The sequence below is a fragment of the Micromys minutus genome, assembly GCF_963924665.1.
Source record: "Micromys minutus genome assembly, chromosome: 25".
NCBI lineage: Eukaryota > Metazoa > Chordata > Mammalia > Rodentia > Muridae > Micromys > Micromys minutus.
In genome coordinates, this window is record NC_137960.1 from 22,852,739 (window position 1) to 22,874,208 (window position 21,470).

A 21,470-nucleotide genomic window follows, 5' to 3' on the forward strand; every position below is an offset into this window, starting at 1 on the left:
ACTGTGGTACCCAGCCGCGGGAGCTACGCTTACAGCAAAATGAACCCTGTATGGCTTGCAGGCAGAGCAGAAGAGATGGCTGGATCTCAGCAAAACTCTTGGGCTTAAAATACACATTTTCAATGGAAAGCGCTGTCTGTAAACGCCAGCTGCCGGCTCGGTAAGATGGCGAGGGTGGTGGGTAGTTAAACTTCTCTTCACTCAGGCAATCACAGGCCTACGGTGACCCCCAAAGTCCCCCACTGTTTATATAGATACAAGTATAGTTTGTAGCAGCAAGCATACACACAAAAGGTCATGAGTTTGAGCAACAGCCATTCGGTCAATGCTGAAGATTTCGGCTTCACTTTTTTCCCCCCAGAGATCAAAAGGTTCTCTCTAAGTCCTCTGATTCATCCAGGAGAAATCTGAGGCAACATGGACGGTCCATTCAAGTTAAATGCTTACAGTGACTGGCCCTAGAGCCATGTGCCCTTGACAGACTTCACCCTGTAAAAGTCAGCATGGTTTTTCATCAGGGACCAAGCAACTACACATGCCCGGTGTCACCTGATATGTCCACTGAGCCGCCATCACAATGAATTTTAAAGAAACGAATAAAAATTGCGTTTTTCAGACACTCTCTTTGTGCTTAACCTCAGTAACCGTTGGGAGATGGCAAATTAAAGCAACCCAATGTTTAAATGATGCTGGGGCACACGGCCTTCATCCACCAAGACGCACATCTGGATCTCCATCACCACACAGCAGATAGCGAGTATAAATTCTCTGTTCCTTTGGCCCCGTGCGAGACACAGTAATGTGTTTGGTAATATTTTTAGGTCAGGGCTGCGTCCAAGGTGGCTCCCCCACCCCACCCCAGTTCACCTCCTCATCCCGTAACGGGCAGAGAAACGCCCACACCTCTTTCTCCCAGCAAAGGTGGGTCCGTCTATCTGGAGCCTGTGGTTGGTGACCACAAGGCCTCCGTGCGGGGCTCTAGGGAAGCGGGATCTTCGCAGCCAACAGCTCCGCGAGGCGCAGGCCCGGTGGTTCCACTGCAGAAGGACAATAGCTCATCAAGCCCCACGAAAGCCCCCGGACCCGTCGCGGAGCCTGGGCTGGCGGGGGATGAGGCTGAGCGACTCCTCCTAGAGGTGGTTATGTGGAGAAGGAGCAATCCCTTCTCCCTCCTCCTCCTCCCCCCGCTACTATCCGCGGCCCGGAGAACTGCCGCTTGCCGCCATTGACACGCACAGATACAACCCCAAGAAAGACAGGGTCCTGCCCGGCACCGGCGGCACGCGGGCCGAACCTGTGGCCGGGATTGCCGCGCACTAGGCCGCCGGGCGCCCGGAGCCCGCTGTGCAGCACCAGGTGAGCCCGCCATGCCCGTGGCATCATTGTTTTGGGGGGGCGCCGGGGTCTGGAAACAAAACCCTCTTGCACGGGCAGTGCAGGGGCCGAAGGGAGACACGGCGCCTCCCCGCTGCAGCCCTGCGGGCGCACCCCGGTCACCGACCCACCTCTGCCACAAAAATTAATAAATCGATCTGTCCAACTTGCTTCCTCGGGAGATAAAAAGAGGGGTTTGCCGAAGACGCCGAGCAATGCCCGCCGCTGGCGAGCAGCCCGGGCACCCTGGGCCAAGCAAGGAGGATGCAGAAATGCGGGGTCCCGCGGCCGGACTGGCGGTGCCGGGAGCCCAGGGCTTCGAGGATGTGGAGCTCGGGGCGCGGGGAGGGAGGAGGGAGGCGTTCGGGCGCCGAGGGGACCGGGAGGGGGACGCTGGCTCGTCTAGGCCGAGGGCGCGCGACCAGGGCCTCCGGGATGCCGAGCTGGGCGCGGGGCTGACAATGGAGGAGGACGCAGAGACGCCGGGGCGGCGCGGGCGCGGAGCCGGGATGCTGCGGGCGCCGCGGAGGAGGAGGACGCGGGGCCGAGCACTCCCCTCGGGTTCCCTTTCCGGGGCGATCGGTTATTTCTACCTACAAATGGCGGCCCCTGGGCGGCTCGACCTAACAGTCCCAGCTGCTTAATTTGCGCGGGAAAATAACAATAACAATAGTAATATCAAGAAGAAGGGAATCAAAGTCAAGTCAGGAAAAGGCAGCAGCAGCCGCTGCCGCGGGTAGGAGTCAGCTCTGCCTCCCGGGTTGCCAGAGCGCCATCCAAGTGCACCGCTTGCCAGCCCCGCTAACCTAGGATGACTCCCCAGAGTGGCTTTCCATGTCTTTCCTCATGGGGGCGCCCTCAGCTCCTGCCCTCTTTGTTCCTCTCAACAATGGCCAAAGGGGCATCGAACCCCACCCCCGCCCTCCCCCCAACGCCAACTGAGCCAGGAGCTCAGCATTACTGATTGTGCCTGGGCTTCAAATGGTCCATGGGTGGGCCCTTTTCAGGTCTGGCCATTGCTGCAGCATTTGGACCCGTGCTTCTCTTGGGTGAGGGAAGTGTGAAAGGGGCCAGTGGAAAAACCAAAGAGTGGACAGATGTAGTGGGAACTGGTCTGGGCTAGCCCAGACTGGAAAGCAGTTCTCCAGGTGAACTGGAAATCCTAGCTTCAGAGGAAATCATAGCAAGAAGCCATATACCCCAGAAGCCCCAGGGCGAGAGCTGTCCTATGAGGAACAGCAGTCTTGGTTCATCGTCTGTTTGTGTTGAATAAAAACTATTCAGTGGGGGCGGGGATAGAAAACCTTATTCAGAGCAAAATGTCTTCGCTTATATGGTCTCAAAACAAATAAAACTGTGCGTAGTCCCCAGTCCGCTCCTTCTGCCACACCATAGAGAACTCTCACAAGTAAATGCTCAGAACTCCAGGACCTGCAAGACAGTGCCTTGGAGCTTTCGGAAACAGTGAGATGCAGGAACTCAATCACTGGAATCCCTCTGTAGGAAATTGTATCTTGATAAAATAACTCATACCAGCAAGATCCAGATTCCCTCTTTAAAAACTGTCTTTCTCTCCTCCAGTTTGCTCTACCGTCACCGTGGCTCTGCCTGGATCCATCCACTCGTTAACCGTTAGCTGTAATTCAGTTTCTGCTATTTCAGAGCTCCGTGCAAAGAATCTACTTACCTCTGGGGGTCCAGAAAGATTCTGAGCCTATCCGTAGTCCTCCTTGATACGGGGCTTGTGGGGTGCCTATGGCCTGCTGTGCCACAGCCCAAGTCGGCCCCCTGCTGACTATGGCCCCAGACAACCAAACCCTGTTTTCTTTACCCCCTGCCAAGGAAGGAGGTGAATTCTGTGGCAGACAGCTTTAAATGGAAGATCTCTGGACACCCACGGAGAGGCCGGTGAAAAACTTGAATTCTCTTAAGACTGTTTCTTTATTCGTAAGAAATAGCCATAAAGTTAGTTGCCGTCTTGATAAGCGCCTTTGAAACGTGTGTGTTGTAGAGAAGAGCACAGGACAGATGATCTGCTAGGGATCAGCCAGCCAGCGTTCACTGAGCATGAACTCCAGGCAGAGAGAGCAACACGGGTTTGAGGGAATCAGGGTTCCACTCTATGAGCATCCCACTTTAGGCCTGGGAGATGCTCAAATAAAAATGCAGCTGACACGGGGTGGGGGTGGGTGGGGAAGGGTAAAGGTGTTATCACTTATGCTCCTGGGGAACTGGGAAACTGCCTAGGGGTGTGTGCCCGTGGACAAAGACTGCATGGTAGGTAGGCACTGGTTTTTACGGCTCGGTTAAGGATGCATGCGCCATAACGCCCATACGGAGGTCAGAGGACAACCCCAGGGATCAGTCCAGACCTTCTTTGAGACTGGGTCTCTTTGCTGTTTTTATCCTTCACATAGGCCAGGCCAGATTCCGACAGTTCTGCTTCTGACAATTCTGACTGTGGCTGAAATCTGTCTGAAGGGCTGCTGGGGGCGCAGATGCTCTCTCTACGCATCAGGCTTTGCGGTGGGTTCAAAGATTTGAATTCAGGTTCTCATGCTTCAGTGGCAAGCACGTTTGCCCAAGGAGCCATCTCTCTAGCCCTGAGGTTGGCACTACTAAATATATAATAGGCACATGCTATAAAGTGGCAGTTTGTTTGTTTTTTTCTGATACTGTTATATTTACTTATTGTGTGTGTGGCCTGAGGGTGAGGGTCAGAGGGCAGCTTGCTGAAATTGGTTCTTTCCTTCCACCTTGTGGGTCCTGGGTTCAGGTTCTCAGGCTTGACAGCAAGCAAGCATCTCTACCCCTAAGCCGTCTCTCTAGCATTCCGTTTCTTACTCTATATCCTACTTACTAAAGCTGACAGTGAGCCCTGTATGTGCAGAGTTCATGGCAGAAATTTGGTAGTTTCAACTCCTGGTAACAGCCAATAGTAAGAAATGCTACATAATCCCTCACACCTACATTTTGGAATATGAGACCGCCATTAAAAAGAATAAAGTCAGTGTGTGTATTTAGGGAAAGATCACCAACGCATGCTATCAATAAGGAAAGAAGGGGGGGGGAAATGCAGACACACAAAAAAGATAAACTGTAGCTCTCTACAAATGAAAAACCATGGCAATGGGTAGAAAGGGTGAAAAAGACTGTCAAAGGGCTTAGGAGAGCTTTGGATCACAGCTGCTGTGGCTGCTGTGACCTTTGGCGTTGTGTGCACCGGTCAGTCTGTGAACTGCTTGGCCTGGTTCATGCAGCGAGTCATTTGGAAATGATACAGGATAACAGGGATGACCCCCCCCCCCAGTGCCAAAAGTTTTAAAGGAGGAGAGGATTTCAGACTGGAAGGGAGGAGCAGGGCTAGGCTTGCTAGAGAAGTTGGGAGGATTGGATGGAAGTGGCTGAGAGACAAGGCAAGAAGTGGTCCCTCTCCTCCTCCATCTCCAAGGATTTTATGTGGCATCCTAGCAAGGCTGAGTTCAGGCCTAGACTTCCAGCTTCCCTTTGAAGGATGAACTAAAAGAATGCTCACAATGGTTTTCAACGTTCCGGTCCATGGGACGCTTAGGAGGAGGCAGGAAATAAGAAAGGAGAAAAGGGTAGTAGGTGTTTCTTTTGTTTTAGCCCAGGCTGACCTTGAACTCTGGCCAAGAATGATCTTCCAGAATGGTCTTGAATCCCTGATCCTCCCCCTTCTACCTCCCAAATCCCCAGGTTACACACACACACATGCATGTGCACACACACATTCATGAATAAAGAAGCATAATCTAATTTTTTTTTGTAATGGCTTCCTTTGAAGAACTAAATCAAAGAGTTCATGATGAGGGCCAGTGAGTCAGCTCAGTGATAAAGAGTGTGCTACCAAATATGGTCACCTGACTGATTTTGTGGTGGTGGAGACCCTGGTCCTGCAGGCGATCCTCTGTGCTCCACGTGAGTCCTGTGGTAGATACATGCATGAATGCACACAGTGATAGATAGATAGATAGATAGATAGATAGATAGATAGATAGATGGATGGATGGATGGATGGATGGATGGATGGATGGATGGATAGATAGATAGATGGATAGACAGACAGATAAATGGGTGAGTGGAGGGATGGATGGATAGATAGAAGATGGATAGATGGGTGGGTGGGTGGGTGGGTGGGTGGATGGACAGACAGAGAGACGGAGTAATAATTGAAACGCAACAACTTAAAAGTTTGTGTTTGATTACATGTGTACTTCCAGCCAGGTTCTATTCTGATAACTTGATGTGAATGAACGCACTTAGTTCTGACCACGGCGCCACAGATACTACCCCTGTGTTACTATCCCTGTCCTTCAGAAAAGAAAGCAAAGGCTGAGGAGGTGCCAAGGGACTCCAGCCCAGGAAGCCTGCCAGCTTTCTCTACCCATCTATTAAAGAAGAAAGCTCTCCCAGCCCAGCACTCTATGATTCTGGGTTGACTTCTGCAGATGTTTTTTAAAAAATTTTTTTGAAGTATGAACATTTTTATATTTTACATGCATTTTATTTTTTTATTTATAAAACTTAATCACATTAATTTCTCTGCCAAGAAACCCCTCCCATGCCGTGACAAACGAAAGATAAAGAGACTGATGGGGGCACGAATCACTGTGCTTTAAACTGTTGTGTCTCGGAGTATTAAGTGAGATGAATCTGGTGCTGTCTCCAAAGCCCTCGATGTTCCTTTACCCATCCAGGCATCCGTCATACTTTGCCAGATTTATTTGACTGGCATTGCCAATTTGGGCCTTGAATGGAGTAAGTAATTCAGGTCAAAATTCCCACGCTTTGACATAAATAGGGATCGGACGTACCCACGTGCCACCAGCCCAGGGACACCACCTCAGCTGATTTCCCGATGTTACAAAACTCACTAGATTGCTCTTTTTCCTTTTAAATAACTTTCAGCATTTATTCACTGTGTGTATCTGTGTATGCGGGTGTAGACGCCAGTGTGCATGTGCTATTGCACACACGTGCCACTGAGTTTGTAGAACACATACCTACAGAGTTCAGAGGACAGCTTCCCATAGTCAGCCACCTCCTTTCCCATGTGAGTCCCAAGGGTCATACTCTGGTTGTTAAGTTGGTACCAAGTATCGTTACCCACTGAGCCATCTTACCAGCCTTTATATAATATATACATATTTTTTTACATAATATACATAGGTAGATAGAAGATAGATAGAAAGATAATAGATAGATAGATGATAGACAGACAGATACACACACACACATTTTATCCTAAAACAACAGCACTCAGTCTGCCTCAAGTTTGAGGGTTGTTTCTGGGTATGAGATGTCATTCTAGGGATATAGTCCAATTGCCTCACTTTGGTTGTTTCCATGAGAATTGGGCAGAAGCATAACAAGGTCAAATCCAATTCACCTGCACCCCAGGCCCATGCTCTCTGAGCAATCCTGTGAGCGATGTTTGCACAGAACGAGGTAACTTATATTTTCCACAACCCTTGCTGCTCAGTAAAGCATAAAATTAACCAGTGGCGGTGACCTATGGAGAGGTCAAGCCAGTGGCTTCCGGGATAGATGGCATAAATGTTTAGGTCAGAGGATAATCCAGTGCGTTCCCCATCAGCACAGGAAAGTTGTAAATTGATTATTCTTGCAGAATTTCAATCAAGAGATAATCAATTCAAGTAATCCTGGGCCTAGGACTCTACATGTATATCCATGTGATGTGTGGTTACATGTTTGTAGGTGTATGTGTGTGTGGAGGCTTAAGGTTGACCACCTTTCCTTTTTTTAACATTTATTTGGGGTGGGTATGTACCTGGCTGTGTGTGTGTGTGTGTGTGTGTGTGTGTGTGTGTGTGTGTGTGTAGAGGTCAGTGTTCAGAGGACAGCTTTCTCTTCTTCCACCATGTAGGCTCCAGAGATGGACTCAAGTCACCAGGCTTGATATCAAGTGCCTTTACCAGCCCCAGCCTCAAACTCAACCCCGACCCTGGCCCCAGCTCCATGGCTTCTTTGGTTCAGGTTGGATTGTTTGTTTGTTTTTCTAGACAGGGTTTCTCTGTGTAGCCCTGGCTGTTTTAGACTCACTCTGTAGACCAGGCTGGCCTCAAACTCAGAGACCCACCTGCCTCTGCCTCCTAAATGCTGGGATTAAAGGTGTGTGCTACCCTACCCGGCTTGTTCTGGTTTGTTTGAGACAGGATCTCTCTCTATGTAGTACTGCCTGGCCTGGAACTGATTCCTTTTATAAACCAGGCTGTTCTTGAATCCAGAGACATCTTATTCTGTCTGCCTCCCTCCCTGCAGACATGTGTAGCTATGCTCAGCCCACCACCTAATTTTTTAAGAAAAGTTCTCTCCCTGAACTTGGATATTTCTAATTTGGCTATGCTAGGTAGCCTCAAGGATTCTTCTGTATCCTGGAACTGCCCCATGGAGGAATTTTAGAATTCATACCATTGCATCTGACTTTTTACATGGGTGCTGGGAATTTTATAAACTCTGGTCCTCATGCTTGCAAACTTAGCCATCGCCCTAAATGGAATGTTTACCTGTGTTGTTCTCGGATTGACAAGGTATACCGCTGTCATGGTGGGTAGAGACATAGCATTCCAGTGCTCAATGAAGTCAGTTTTATCCTTTTTACTTTAAGATGTATGTATTTATGTTATGTATCAGAATACACTGTAGCTGTCATCAGACACACCAGAAGAGGGCATCAGAACCCATTACAGATGGTTGTGAGCCACCCTGTAGTTGCTGGGAATTGAACTCAGGACTTCTGAAAGAGTAGTCATCTTAACAGATGAGCCATCTCTCTGGCCCTGCCTTTAGTTTTCTTTTTCTATGATTATCAAAAGCAACCTAAAGTGACTTCAAAAGAAAGTTCTGGGCATGTGCCTGGCTTTTCCTGGTGTCAGCATTTGTAACAGGATCCTTTGTCTAGTGTCTCTGTGGAACATCTTTTCTGGAGAAAGCCTCAAAGGTCAGTAGACGCAATGTTACCAGGTGGAACTCCACAGAACCTAGAGCAGGTTTCCAGGCACCTGGCTCTCTTCCCACCCGCTCCCATCTTGGTCTATAATGAAAGCTCATGTAAGCTTTTGTTCAAGCCAGAGAGGAGTTTTCAAGAATCTACTGAGGACCACTCACAGCTGGTCATTGAGAAATAGTCCAGTGCCCTACCGCCACTGCTTCTCCCTAAGGCCACAGGGAATGGTATGATAAGAATAATAGAAGCTTCACTGTGCCAACATTTATTAATGGAAAACATAAAACAAAAAACCCTCAATGTGTTGAGTCTAGCCACTGCCTGCTTCTTGTGGAGGGAGTGGGGGAGAGGTGGAGGAGGCAGAGAGGGGCTGGGGCGGGGAGAGTGAGCACACTTACTAATCTGCAAACACTACCTGTCACCCACCACTCCTGAGGGGAAAAAAAAAAAGGGATGGTGTGTGGGGGGAGGGGTGCAGAAATGGAGTGGGGGAGGGGCACTCCAGAGTCTGCTGCCTGTGTTCAGCTCAGACTATTTGGTTAAGAGCAGACAGTCCCTTGTCTGGGGAAAAGCCTTGGTGGGTCAGGTACCACCAACTGCCTGGGACCCTCACCCCAATCCCTTGATCAGTTTACCTTGGCTTAGATAACACCAGTCCCCTTCCTGGAGAAGCCCAGAGGATGATCCTCGAAAGAAACTCCATGAAAGGTTAAAATCAACCAGAGTTTGAGAGAATGGGACAGTTAGCCCAAGATTTCCATTTGTCCATCCTTAAAGGAAAAAAAAAAAAAAAAAAAAACAGTCAGGAGCTAGGCTAAACACACTGAGGGTTTTTGTTTTCCATCAAGAAGTAGACTCAGGGCTGGTGAGGTGTCTCAGTGGGTAAAGGCACTTACCCTTTGTAAGCCTGATGACCAGAGCCTCAGGAAAGTAGGAGAGAAAGGATTCTATAGAGTTTCTCTCTTGATTTCCACACACTATGGCGCATGCCCCCAAGCGCACACACTAAGTAAATAAATCCAACTGGTGTATTTTCTGATTGGCTTTCTTTTGGGTTTTATTTTTAACTCGTGTTTTAAGACAAAATTATTAGTCAGTTTTTATCCAACTAGTATCATTAAAAGCTAAATGTATTTATATTAAATGTATTTATATTTATATTAAAACAACATGTGAATAGCTAGGGGAAAAAAAATCAACACTGCAACATCTGCTTTTCTCTTGTTTAAGAAAACCATCGCTTGGATTCAACAAAGACAAGGACATGTGTTAAGTTACCATGTGCCACTGGAGAGATGGTCAGTAAAGTACTTAGCCTGTTAGCGTAAGGACCTGAATTTAATCCCCAGAACTCACATAAAAAGTCAGGTTTGGGACTGGATGGCTCAGATCATAAGAGCACTTGTTGCTCTTCCAGAAGACAGGGGTTTGATTCCTAACACTCACATGTTGGCTCACAACGGTCTGTAACTCCAGTTCCAGAAGATCTGATTCCTTCTTCTGGCTTCCATGGGCACTGCATGCACATGTTAAGTAGTCGTACATGCAGACCAAACACCCATACACATGAAACAAAAATAAAAACATTTAAAAGAACAAACAGACAAAAACAACAGTTGGCTTAGTGGTATGTGTCCATATTGTCCTTCCACATGGAAGATGGAGCTGAGTGGATCCCTTGGGTGGGCTTGCTGGACAGCCAGCCTCCTTACATAGGTAAGCTCCAGACCAGGAGACCATGTATATCTCAAAAAACAAGATACACTGCTTCTGATGAGATACTCAGAAGTGACCTCTGACTTCCACATGTATTTTTGTGCACACATACCCACAAACTTGCATTCGTGTGCAAGCACTCTAGTACACACACATGCACACATGTACAAGTTACATACATATGCATAAACACACACACACACACACACACTGCAAGTGTCCTCGACTCCTGAAGAAATCTTAAATTCACTCACATGAGCCCTCATCTCTTCTGATCCCCTGGAATGACCCAGGTGGCCCTTGTTCTCTGCCTCTGAATTACAAAGAGCACTCCGGCTTCCCACCCCTCAGCATGAATGGAAATGCATTTTTTACAAAGGGAGTGATTTGTTTTCCAATAGTATAATTTAAATCAATTGGGTTAATGCTGGGTTTTCATGCTCGTGGTTGGTTAATTTGGTTAATTTGACCCTCGTGTCACTTGATAAAACTACATTTAGTGTTGCATTTTTCATGATAAATGGTTACCGGTATTTTAACGTATGTGATGGTGAAATTATTGACTGCTCTTAGTCACTCAAAGATGAAATGTCGTGGAAAATATTACTTGTGCGGTAATAGCTTGCCCTTGGAGTCCCTAAATGGGATTGTAATGGAGCTGGTGAGTTAGTCTGTATCACTGAAAGTGGGTTTCACAGCTACAGAATAATTCTAACAAACTATTATTATCTTAATACAATACTCAGGGTAAGACACCAAAAAGATGGTAAATTCTATTAGATGAGGAGCTGTCAAGAGGCTCCGTTTCCTATTCCGTACCCTTTAAAACACAGTTCTGCATATAGTTAATATGTTTTTATTGAATTTCTTTATGTCCTGTTTAGCTCCACTTTCTCTCATTTGACTCTCCCAAAGGACAGTTATGGACTGACAGAGAAAGCTACTTCACAGGGGCGTCTGCTTTACTGTTTTCATAAATATTTGCAGACAGTCTTCCAGAGCACAGTAGTTCAGAGGAGGGACATGCCACAGGTGCCAGCACACTTTAACACCATCCTGTGACCCCCCAGGGACAGTGCTGCAAGTTTCATGTTTGAAAATGTCTCAGAAAACAGTATTTAAAGGTTGGGATTTTTTTTTTTTCCTGCTTTCAGTTTCAGATAAAACAGGGAAATGTTGATTTGTATAGTTCTAAAGCAGAGGATCTCAAAAGAATACTTTAAATGGTATTAGGATTTTAGGCCCTTTTGCAAGCAAGACACATGAACAGACATGACCTGGGACCAAGGCAACAGCAACTGCATCCAGCCCCTTCTTTTCTCCTCCCTGACTCTACTCCTTTTTAAGAGCCTCCAGCTGAGGATGCTGAGGGTGTAGTTCATTGGTGGAACATTTGTCTAGCATTACAGAGTACCTGAGTTCTGTATACACACACACACACACACACACACACACACACACACACACACACGCACACACCAAAACCCTGTCTTAAAAAGAACAGAATAAGAGGGCTGGAAAGATGGCTCAGTGGTTAAGAACACTGGCTGCTCTTCCAGAAGACCTGGGTCTAATCCCAGCACCCACATGGCAGCTCAGAAAACTGTCTGTAATTCCAGTCCCAGGGAATCTGACATCCTCTTCTGGCCTCTATAGGTACTTCATATACATGATGCACAGACAGACATATAGACAAAACACCCATACACATAAACTTTTTTGGTTGTTTAAAGATGTAACATAGACTAAAATAGAAACACCTTTTGAAAGAAATGTAACTGCTTTGAAATTTTGTTTTTTCTTTTCTTTCCTTTTGTTTGGTTTTTGAGATGGGGTTTTTTTTCTGTAACCTTGGCTGGAACTCTGTAGACCAGGTTGGCCCCAAATTTGTAGAGATCTGCCTGCCTCTTCCTCCCAAGTGCTGGGATTAAAGGTGTGCGGCCACCACTGCCTGGCAAGATTTCTTCTTTTTTCTTCTGTTTTTTTTTTTTTATATATAGTAACTGTTTATCACATTTATTTGTGTGTTTATTTATTTGTGTCCCAGAAATGAGAGATCAAACTCAGGTAGTCAAGCTTTATGACAAGCACTTCCTGCCTGCACACCAGAAGAGGGCACCAGACCCCATTACAGATGGCTGTGAGCCACCGTGTGGTTGCTGGGAATTGAACTCAGGACCTCTGGGAGAGCAGTGAGTGTTCTTAACCACTGAGCCATCCCTCCAGCCCCAATTCCTTTATTTTATGTGACTATGATATAATTGCATCATTTCCCCTTTCCTTTGCTTCTTCTATATCCTCCCATTTGCCCCTCACCTTATTCTCTTTCAAATCCATGGCCTCGATTCTATTACTGTTTGTGTGTGTGTGTGTGCATATGTAGTCCTAAACACAGAAATATAGCCTACTTTGTTTGTATAGTGTCTATTATATGTATTTTTCTAGGACTTCTGTGGCTTTCCATTTAGTATTGAATGACTGTCCTGAAGAAGACCATTTCTTCTGCCCTCAGTGTTAGGGGAAGGATGAAGAGAGTGGGGGGCATATGGCCCATGGAGGTGCGGCGAGGCCTGAGGGCAAGGGAGATGCCTCTGGGGGGCCCATGTTGGGAATCCCTTCCCTGAGGGACCAGGCACACAACAGTATAGTACGGAATAGAGTTTATTCAGGTCATGGGAGAGTTAAGAGGGTGGTAGAGGCAGAGAGAGAGAGAAGTAGAGGAGTAGAGGCCGGCCATGAGCACGTGGGAGAGAGGGGGGAAGGGAAATGGGAGAGCAAGGCTGCAAGAGCTCAAGGGCAGGAGAGGCCAAGAGAGAGAGGAGGGGTCAAGCAGCTCCTTTTATAGTGTCAGGTCACTGGGGCGGAGCATACCTGGCCACTGCTGGGTAATTGAGGGGTGGGGTATACCTGGCTGTTACTAGGTAACTGAGAGGTGGGGTTTACAGAATCCCAACACTCAGCATCCCCTACTTGCCTGTGGTCTTTTGTGTAGAGTTGAGGCCTCTCCATCTTTCCTCCTTCCACTCCGAATGTCTCTTGTTGTCCTTGTTCCAGCTGTGATGATGAGATTATGGGTGTGGCTCCATGACCAGCATCACCCTGTTGCTCTGGCTCTTACAGTCTCCGCCCACTTAATGATCCCCGCCTGAGCCTTAGGTGCAGGAATTGTATTTGAGGTGTGTTCCCTGGAACTGGGATCCACGGTTTGTATGGACTTTGATTAGTGGTTGTTTTCTATAATGGTCTCTGTTACCAAGATGTATATCCTCGATGAGCTCTTTGAGGATTCGCCATGCCGATTACCCAGTGCCTTACTGAGGCACAAGTTACAGTACTGTGACTCTGAGGTCAGCACTGATGGCATAGCTGTGTGTATTAAATAAGGTGTCTTTAATACAGAAGCCCACATGTAACAAAGCCATGGGGCTGGGGTGCTGCTCAGTGGCAGGATGCTTGCTTAGTATATGTGAGTCCCTTCCATCCTTAGCACCACGAACAAGACATAACTACAGGTGTCTGTCGTCTTACGGTAGTTATGTTCCAATAGCCCTATAGTGAGTTGAAGATAACCCATGAAGAGAAATGCTGTAGTCACCCGCCCTCCCCGGAACCCCAGCTCAGCAGCGTAGTATATTCTGCAGAACTGGTCTCTTTGCCCCTGTGACCACATGGCAAGCTGAGAACTGTAGCTCACCACAGCCCAGTAACACAAGAGAGCATCAAACTGCATTATTGCTTGCATGCAAGATTCAAATTCCAAATGAAAGAAGGTACAGTTTATACCAAATGCATCTAGCTGTCACATATCTGTCAAGTCAAAAATTAAAAATCAAAGAGCCATTGTAAGCCAAGGCCTGTCTATCCGTGTTTCTGCTGGTGAATGATGCGCCTGTCACAGAAACCCAAGACATCCATAGCTCCAGGGGCCCCAGTGAGGCTGTTATAGCAGAAGAAATGCATGTTTGCTCCGTTTGGTACATAGTTGAGTCCACAGAATGTATGAGCATGTGTACCTTAACCACAGCGAGTGATGGATAAGACGTGCTGTTGGGTGCTACACACGCTCTCAAGATGCAGAACAGGATTAGATGCTGCCAGCCTCCTTCTCTTTCTGTATTAACCTTTACTTGGCAGTTTGATTTATAGCAGCAGTTTTTCAACCTTCCTAATGCTGCAACCCTTTCCTCACATCATGGTGACTCCCAACCATAAAATGACTTCTCAACTGGAACATTGCTACCGTCATGAACTGTAGTGTTAATATCTGATGTCCAGGATATCTGATATGCAGCCCTCATGGAGTGGCAACTCACAGATTGAAAACCACTGACTTACAGCTGCAACCAAGAACTCCACTTTGCCACAACCAGTATCATCTAAAGGAAGTCACTTGGGGTGGGAGAGATGGCGGCTCACTCAGTAACATCCTCGACTCCTAAAGCGTGAGGACCTGCATGTGACCCCAGCATCCATGTAAAAAGCCAGGCACAATTATATATGTCTACAATCCCAGCATTGGGGACATGAAGATGGGATACATGGGGTCATCCACCAGCCAGTCTGGCCTTGTCTGTGAGCTCCAGGTTAAGTGAGAGACCCTGCCTCAAAACATATGATGGAGAGCAGTTAGGAAGATGACCAGTGTTGACCTCTGTTCTTCACATGCACACACTTGTACACAAATAAACCTTTACACACACACACACACACACACACACACACACACACACACACAAAAGAAGGAAGCATATTGAAAGAAAAGGTTATCTGAAGACCCCAGCCATGATGTGCTGAAAGTGATTGGGCCCATCAGAGACCAGAAATTCCCCAGTTTTCCCAGAGTGCTGCTAAGAGCTTCCAATGTGTCCCCGGGGCAGAGAGTGCTTGGGACAGTTACTAACTTTACTGTGATACTATGGGGAAACATTTAAGGGCAGGGAGGTATGCATTTCACAACATCTATGCAGTTCCTGTACAGTAACAAATAACCCATACGTACTGTGTCTTGTTGAAACCATGATGATGCATTGTTTGCGCCAAGTTTAGACATAGCAACAAGAAAAAAATCAAAACCAAGGTTCACCATAAAGTCTGTGGAACATGGTAGTTACTGGGCTAGGCCAGTGAGAGTGTATTGCCTGTGTCTGAGGGACAGTTACAACTTACTATTTGCCCTGAATTGTCTACAAAATCTAAAAGTGCCCTCAAGGACCCAAAACCAGAGCCTAGAACACTAGACTTTCAGGTCCCCTGCCCAGCACACCCCAAGTGATATTCTTTAAGAGACTGGTGAGGCTTTTCCTTGTTGCCCTATCCTGGTCAAAGGGACACTGTGATAAGAGTCTATCCTGGTCCTTCAGCTGTGGACAAACCAGATGTGTTTCACATCAGAATCTAAACTTGACATTCATTAAGGGACCCCCTGTGTAGCCTGGAGAATGGGAGCCCCAGCTCTAGCCACCCTAGTGTTTTCTTCAAACGTGTGAACAAACGGAATAGATGGGCATCCATAAGCTATGCCCGGTGGGAGCCAAACTGTTTGAGAGCAGACGGTAAACAGGTGTGAACACTGACTATTAGTCAATGGCAATGAATCTTCTCACTGACGGCTCTTTCTCTCTAGTTCAGTGGCTCTCAACCTTCCTAACGCCATGGCCCTTAATACAGTTCCTCATGGGGGCTGACCCCCCCCAGCCATAAAAGTATTCCCATTACTACTTTGCAACTGTTAATTTTGCTACTGTTGTGAATCATAATACAAATATCTATGTTTTCCGATGGTTGCTGGGGCCGTGGCCCACGGCTTGAGAGCCTTGCTATAGACAGGAGCCCCACCCCAGGCTTAACTTTACAAGCAGTGAATGCAAGCTCACTCAAACTTTGAACTCTCTCTTCCCAAGACAAGAGTGGAGTGAGGAATCCTGGCAAAGGCGGGAGTTAGATGATTTCTCCTGGCTGTAGCAGAGCAGGAATAAGCGTTGGGAGGGGTGGTCCCAAGATGCAGGGCTTTCCAGAGGTCAGGAGGTAAGAGGTTTCCTTTTCTGGTGGATTCTGGAGCCCGCCAACTCCCCTCGGCCCTCCTGACTTCGCCTGTGGGTTCTAGCAATGGGCAAGGTGTCTCAACCCTCAAACTCCAGCTGCCTGTAGGCACCTGGTTGCTTAGAGACAGCAGCGCGGCTGAGAAGACACGCCCCCCAGCACCAAGAACCCTCTGGTCCTAGGTAAACCTATAAGGTGGGCATCTCACAGACCTGGCCCTGCTTCCCCAGCTCTGTGCCAAGCTCTGACTAACAGAGAGCCAGGAGCTGCAGAAGGGAGTCTTGCATCTAAGAGACATTCGCAGTCTACAACCAACTTCGCTGTGGCATCACACCTCCGTTTTCCCTACCTAGCTAATTTGTCTGCAGGAGTATTTTAAGCATCCCTAAAGTCCCCCTAAAGTCATTTGTTTACTGCTAATACCGATCCTAATTTCTAGTTTTAGGGCAGGCCTGACTTGTCTTGATTCATCCTGGGGAGTCCCAAGGTAACATTATCTTACAAGCATATATCTTACAAGCCTAACTATTCTGTGTTAGAAAAGGCATGTGTGTAAGCGCACTCGGTGTAGATGTGTTTGTATGTGGGGTGTTCCTGTCTATTTGGCACACAGCCCATTCACAAGACATGTTTTACTCTATGGTGGGCCTTTTAGGTGGTTTCCTTGGCAACCAGACTTACTAACCCTTGGGGGTGGGGTGGAAGGGTTCATGTAACAGTGACTGAAAAAGTGTGTAATTGGCTTAGTGGGTTCACTGTGTATCTTTGTAAACCTGAACTGACCCTGAACTAATTGAAGGGGTATAGTTTTGTTTGGTGTTCTGTTTTGTGTGTTTGTTTGGAGAGTTGGTTTGTTGAGACAGGGTCTCATGTAGCCCAGATGAGCTTTGATTTCCGGATTCACACACACACAAACACACATATACATTCATATACATATATATATATACATACATATGCATACATGTATGCACATACATATATATACACACACATATGTTCATATACATACACATACATTCATGCATACACATACATATATACACACATACACACACATTTATTACACACACACACACACACACACACACACACACAAGTAAAACTGGGCTTAAATTCCTAATCCTCCTGCTTCCACCTGGGGAGAGCTGGGATTACAGATTTACACCTCCACCATCAGCCTTTCTGAACAATTCAGAACCAACTTCATTAAGAGGTTAAACTTCTATTTTTTAAATTATTTATTTAATGATGAGCACACTGTCACTGTCCTCAGACACACCAGAAGAGGGCATCGGATCCCATTACAGATGGTTGTGAGCCACCATGTGGTTTTTGGGACTTGAACTTGGGACCTCTGGGAAGAGTAGTCGGCACTCTTAACCGTTGAGCCACCCCCCCCCCCCCGCAGCCAAACATTTTGAAAGTGCATTTTATAAAAATTAGAATGTATGAGAGAAAGGCCATCAGCCATGAACCACCTTCCCTGCTGTGCAAAAGAGGTTTTGGGGGTTTACACCAATGACTTAGGGGTGCACAAAGCCTCCTGCCCCCACTCCAGGTTCTTTTGGGAGCCACATGCATCTGAGCACCACCTGCTGACTTACACAGCCACAATGAGACGACAGAGTCCCCGAATTTCCTGGCTCCTGACCCCGCCCTCCTTGACTTGTCAGGTGTTCACACTTCCAATCTGCAGTTCCGGCTTCCTGAGGGACAGAGCACACGGGAAAGACCGGAAAGACCGGTGTGAGGTCAGCAGCTTCAGACAGCAGGGATGCAGAAATCACGGGCATTTTCAGCACTCAACATCACCTTGTTCCTATGCGCCACCACCAGAGAGGGTATTCTAGGTACTGCTTGCGTTCCTCTGAGGAATACCTTTATACTTCAGTGGGACAGTGGCATGTGAAACAGGAAGCATTAGTGACATAGAAGCGTTTAAAAGTAACGTAGGTGAAGTGTGTAATAAAATACCCCAAACCCACCTCGTTCACTTTAGGGCTGGTGTGTGTGAATTGAGCACAATGGCACATGCCCACCATCCAAGCCATGAGGAGACCGAGGCAGGAGCATTATGAGTTTGAGGTCAGCTTGGACTCCATAGAAATTCCAGGCCAGCCGGTGGTATGTGAGTGTGTGTGTGCGTGTGTGCGTGCGTGTTACCCATGGAGGCCAGAAGAGGACGTTGGATCCCCTGGAATTGGAGTTAGAGATGGTTGTTAGCCACCTTAACTGCTGGAAATGGAACCTAGGTCCCACGGAAGAACAGCCAGTGCTCTTAACCACTGATATATTGCCCCAAGCCCCAATTTTAAAAACAAAAAGGTGAGGCTGTAGGGAGCTATCCCGGCCTGAGGCCTGCTAGACTTTCTTCCAGCCAATCCAGTGCCAGGCGCCTCAGGCCAAATCCTGAAGCCAGGATGCTCCTCAGCTTGTGCAAGAACTGCAGGAACCACGTCGTGAATGACTCCAGTTCGCCATGTGCAGTTTTTCAGGCCTGATAATGGGAGCAAGGCGTTGACGCCATCAGGGAGCATTCAGTTCCAGAAGCCAGGCCTCTTGTTCCAAAGAATCCTTCACAGCCATAGTTCACCACAGACCACAGATCAGTTCACCCCACCAGAATTCTCCCCTTGGCTTTCCTGTCTTGCTTAAAACCGCTCAAGGGATGGATGTCCCCGCAGAGGTCATCCCTGGTTCACCGTTCTCTCTCCGCCAGCTCTTACCTTACCCGCTCTACCCGGCCTCAGTCTCCCAGACTGCTTCTTAGTCAGATCGGTCCTTGGTTCTCTTCACCTCGAGGTCCCAAGATTTGCTTGTCTTCAGAGCAATGAAGACACTGCCTGTAGTAGAAACTACTGTCCCTCACCTACCGCACACTCACTCACTCACCACACACACGGACATCTTCTGTTCCTTCTGCCTGGGTGTCGCTTCCAAATCTTCTTAAAGATCTGTCTCACTATGTGCCATGGTTTGTCTTCCTAGTCTCATTCTTTGATGTCTTGATATTTTTTATTCCCTCCTCCTCCTCTTCCTCTTCCTCCTTTCTTCCTTTCCTCCTCCTCCTCCTTCCCCCCACCCCATTTTTTGGAAACACAGTCTTACTATGTAGCCCAGGAAACTTCCCACGGTCCCCCTCCCTGTGCCCCAAGCGCTGAGATTACAGGCTTACACCATCACACTTGGCTTCTGACTCAGTTTTCTAGGATCTTGACTCCGGCAATCTATGGACACACCCCTCTCACTACAATCTGTTCATCTTGCAGACTCTATCTTGTGGTACCAGGAATTCATTCCATGGCCTTTAGGCCAGGAATACCTTTAATCCTAGCAGCCTGGAGACAGGTAAGCAGACTCTGTGAGTTCAAGGCCAGCCTGACTACACAGTGAGTTCCAAACTAACCAAAGCTATACAATGAGACCCTGTCTCAAGGGGGTAGGGGTGGGGGGAGTAACTATTCCAGGCCCTTTTGGACACTAGGCAAATATTCTGTCACAGAGTTATAGCCTCAATGTAATAATCTCTTTTTAAAAGTTTCATTTTTAATTATGTGTAAGGGCCTTGAGTGTGAGTTTGTGCACTTGTCTGTGAAGCCAAAGGCGCTGGATTCCCTGGAGCTGAAGTTACAGGCAGTTGTGAGTCGCCTGATATTGTGTTGGTAACTGGACTTGGGTTCTCTTACCCAAGAGAGTTGCCCTTACCCACCGGACCATTTCTCCAGCTCCTAGAAATAACTTGAAATGATCCACAAGTCCCAATGTCCTCTTTTCCTGGTGTAAGTCACCAGCCATTGGTGTTTGGTCAGTTCTCTTGTCCAAGCTTCTCCCTTTCCAATGTAGAGGCAGGGGCCATCTTCGAAGACCCATTCTTAATGCCTCTGTGCCTTTTTTTTCTTAGGGAAACACTTGAAGTTTCCTTGCTGGTCTCAAAACCTGAAGAGCTGGAGGGGTTGCTCAATGGTTAGAGCACCTATTGCTTTTGCAGAGGACTTGGGTTCAGCTGCCAGCGCCTGCATGGTGCCTCACAACCATCCGAGACACCATTTCTAGATCTGATGTCCTTTTCTGACCTCCACAGACTCAGGCATGCTCGTGGTATGCATACATAAATGCAGACAAAAATCCATACACATAAAATAAGTAATTCCTTTTTTTTTGTTGAGAAAGCAAAACAAACAAACAAACAAACAAACAAAAAACCCTGAAGGTATCCTTTGTGGGACCATAATGGTCCAGGGTTATGAAGGAAGGGTCAAGGGAACTTCAACTCCGGATACCTCAAACTTGAGGAGAGCAGGAGTCATGGCCCCAGGTTGGGTGTGGGGCCATAAAGCTGCTCTGCCCCCATCAGCCCCAGTTAAGAATTTATCCCGACTGTCACCAGGCTTAGGTCCTTGTCCGACTTTATAAGGTTCCCCGACTCCACTCTTCCTTTCCCCTCCTCAGACCCCACAGCCCCTGGATCTGTACATAAAGCATCTTTCAACACCCCTGCGCTGGCCAATGGTGCACCGCCACACACACCTTGTCCCCAGAGACCCCGGCCACCTTCCCAGCGGCATAAATACCCCCTCCCCACCAAATAAATGAACCAGTTCTGGGGTGGGGTGTGGGGGAGTGTGGTGATTTACACCCATAATCCTATCCTTTGGAAAGCTGAAGCAGGAGGATTACCTCAAGTTCAAGGCCAGCCTGAGCTAGGAAGTGAGTTCTAGGCTAGCCTAGACTTCATTGTAAGATCTGTTTTACAAAACAAAATGAGCAAAGGCCTAATTCTGAAATAGACTTTTCTTTTTTGACAGTTTCATGCATGTAGAGAATGGATCGTAGTGACATTTGCCCCATTAGGCTCTCTCATCTCCCCTCCCATTTCTGCCAACCCCCTCTGCTCCCCGATCAGTGTGCGCCTGCTCTCGAATCTTGGGTGCCACGTGCAGACTTGTTCAGGTAGTGGCAACTGCTGTGTGTCTGTGACTGCCATGGCCACGACTTATCCACAGGACCAGAGTGTTTCTCTCCACCCTCCTCCATCCTGGGCCTTGCAACGGGTGCCAGAGGGGTGTCAGAGATGTCCCACTTCAAAAGAATTAAGGAAGTCCTAGAGAGATGGCTCAGCAGTTAAGAACACTGGCTGCTCCTCCAGAGGACCCAGGATTGTTCCACAGCACCCATGTGACAACTCAAGGATGTCTGTAACTGCAGTCATGGGATCCAGCACCCTCCTTGGGTTTCTGTATACAGCAGGCATGCTTGTGCATGAGGCTGAACACCCACACACAGAAAATAAATAGCCAAGCAAACATGAATAAACAAATAACACTCATACACATAAAATAAGAATAAAAAG

At 47.5% G+C, this 21,470-nt stretch overlaps 1 protein-coding gene across 1 annotated transcript in view; it reads left to right on the plus strand.

Annotated features, from left to right (window-relative positions):
* The first annotated feature begins 1,241 nt into the window (after nt 1–1,241).
* Nucleotides 1,242–21,470, plus strand: part of MACROH2A2 (macroH2A.2 histone) — a 41,716-nt gene continuing 21,487 nt past the window's right edge. The window contains exon 1 of the mRNA XM_080937965.1: nt 1,242–1,356. The gene's annotated coding sequence lies outside the window, so the exon portion shown is untranslated. The remainder of the gene's footprint in view (nt 1,357–21,470) is intronic.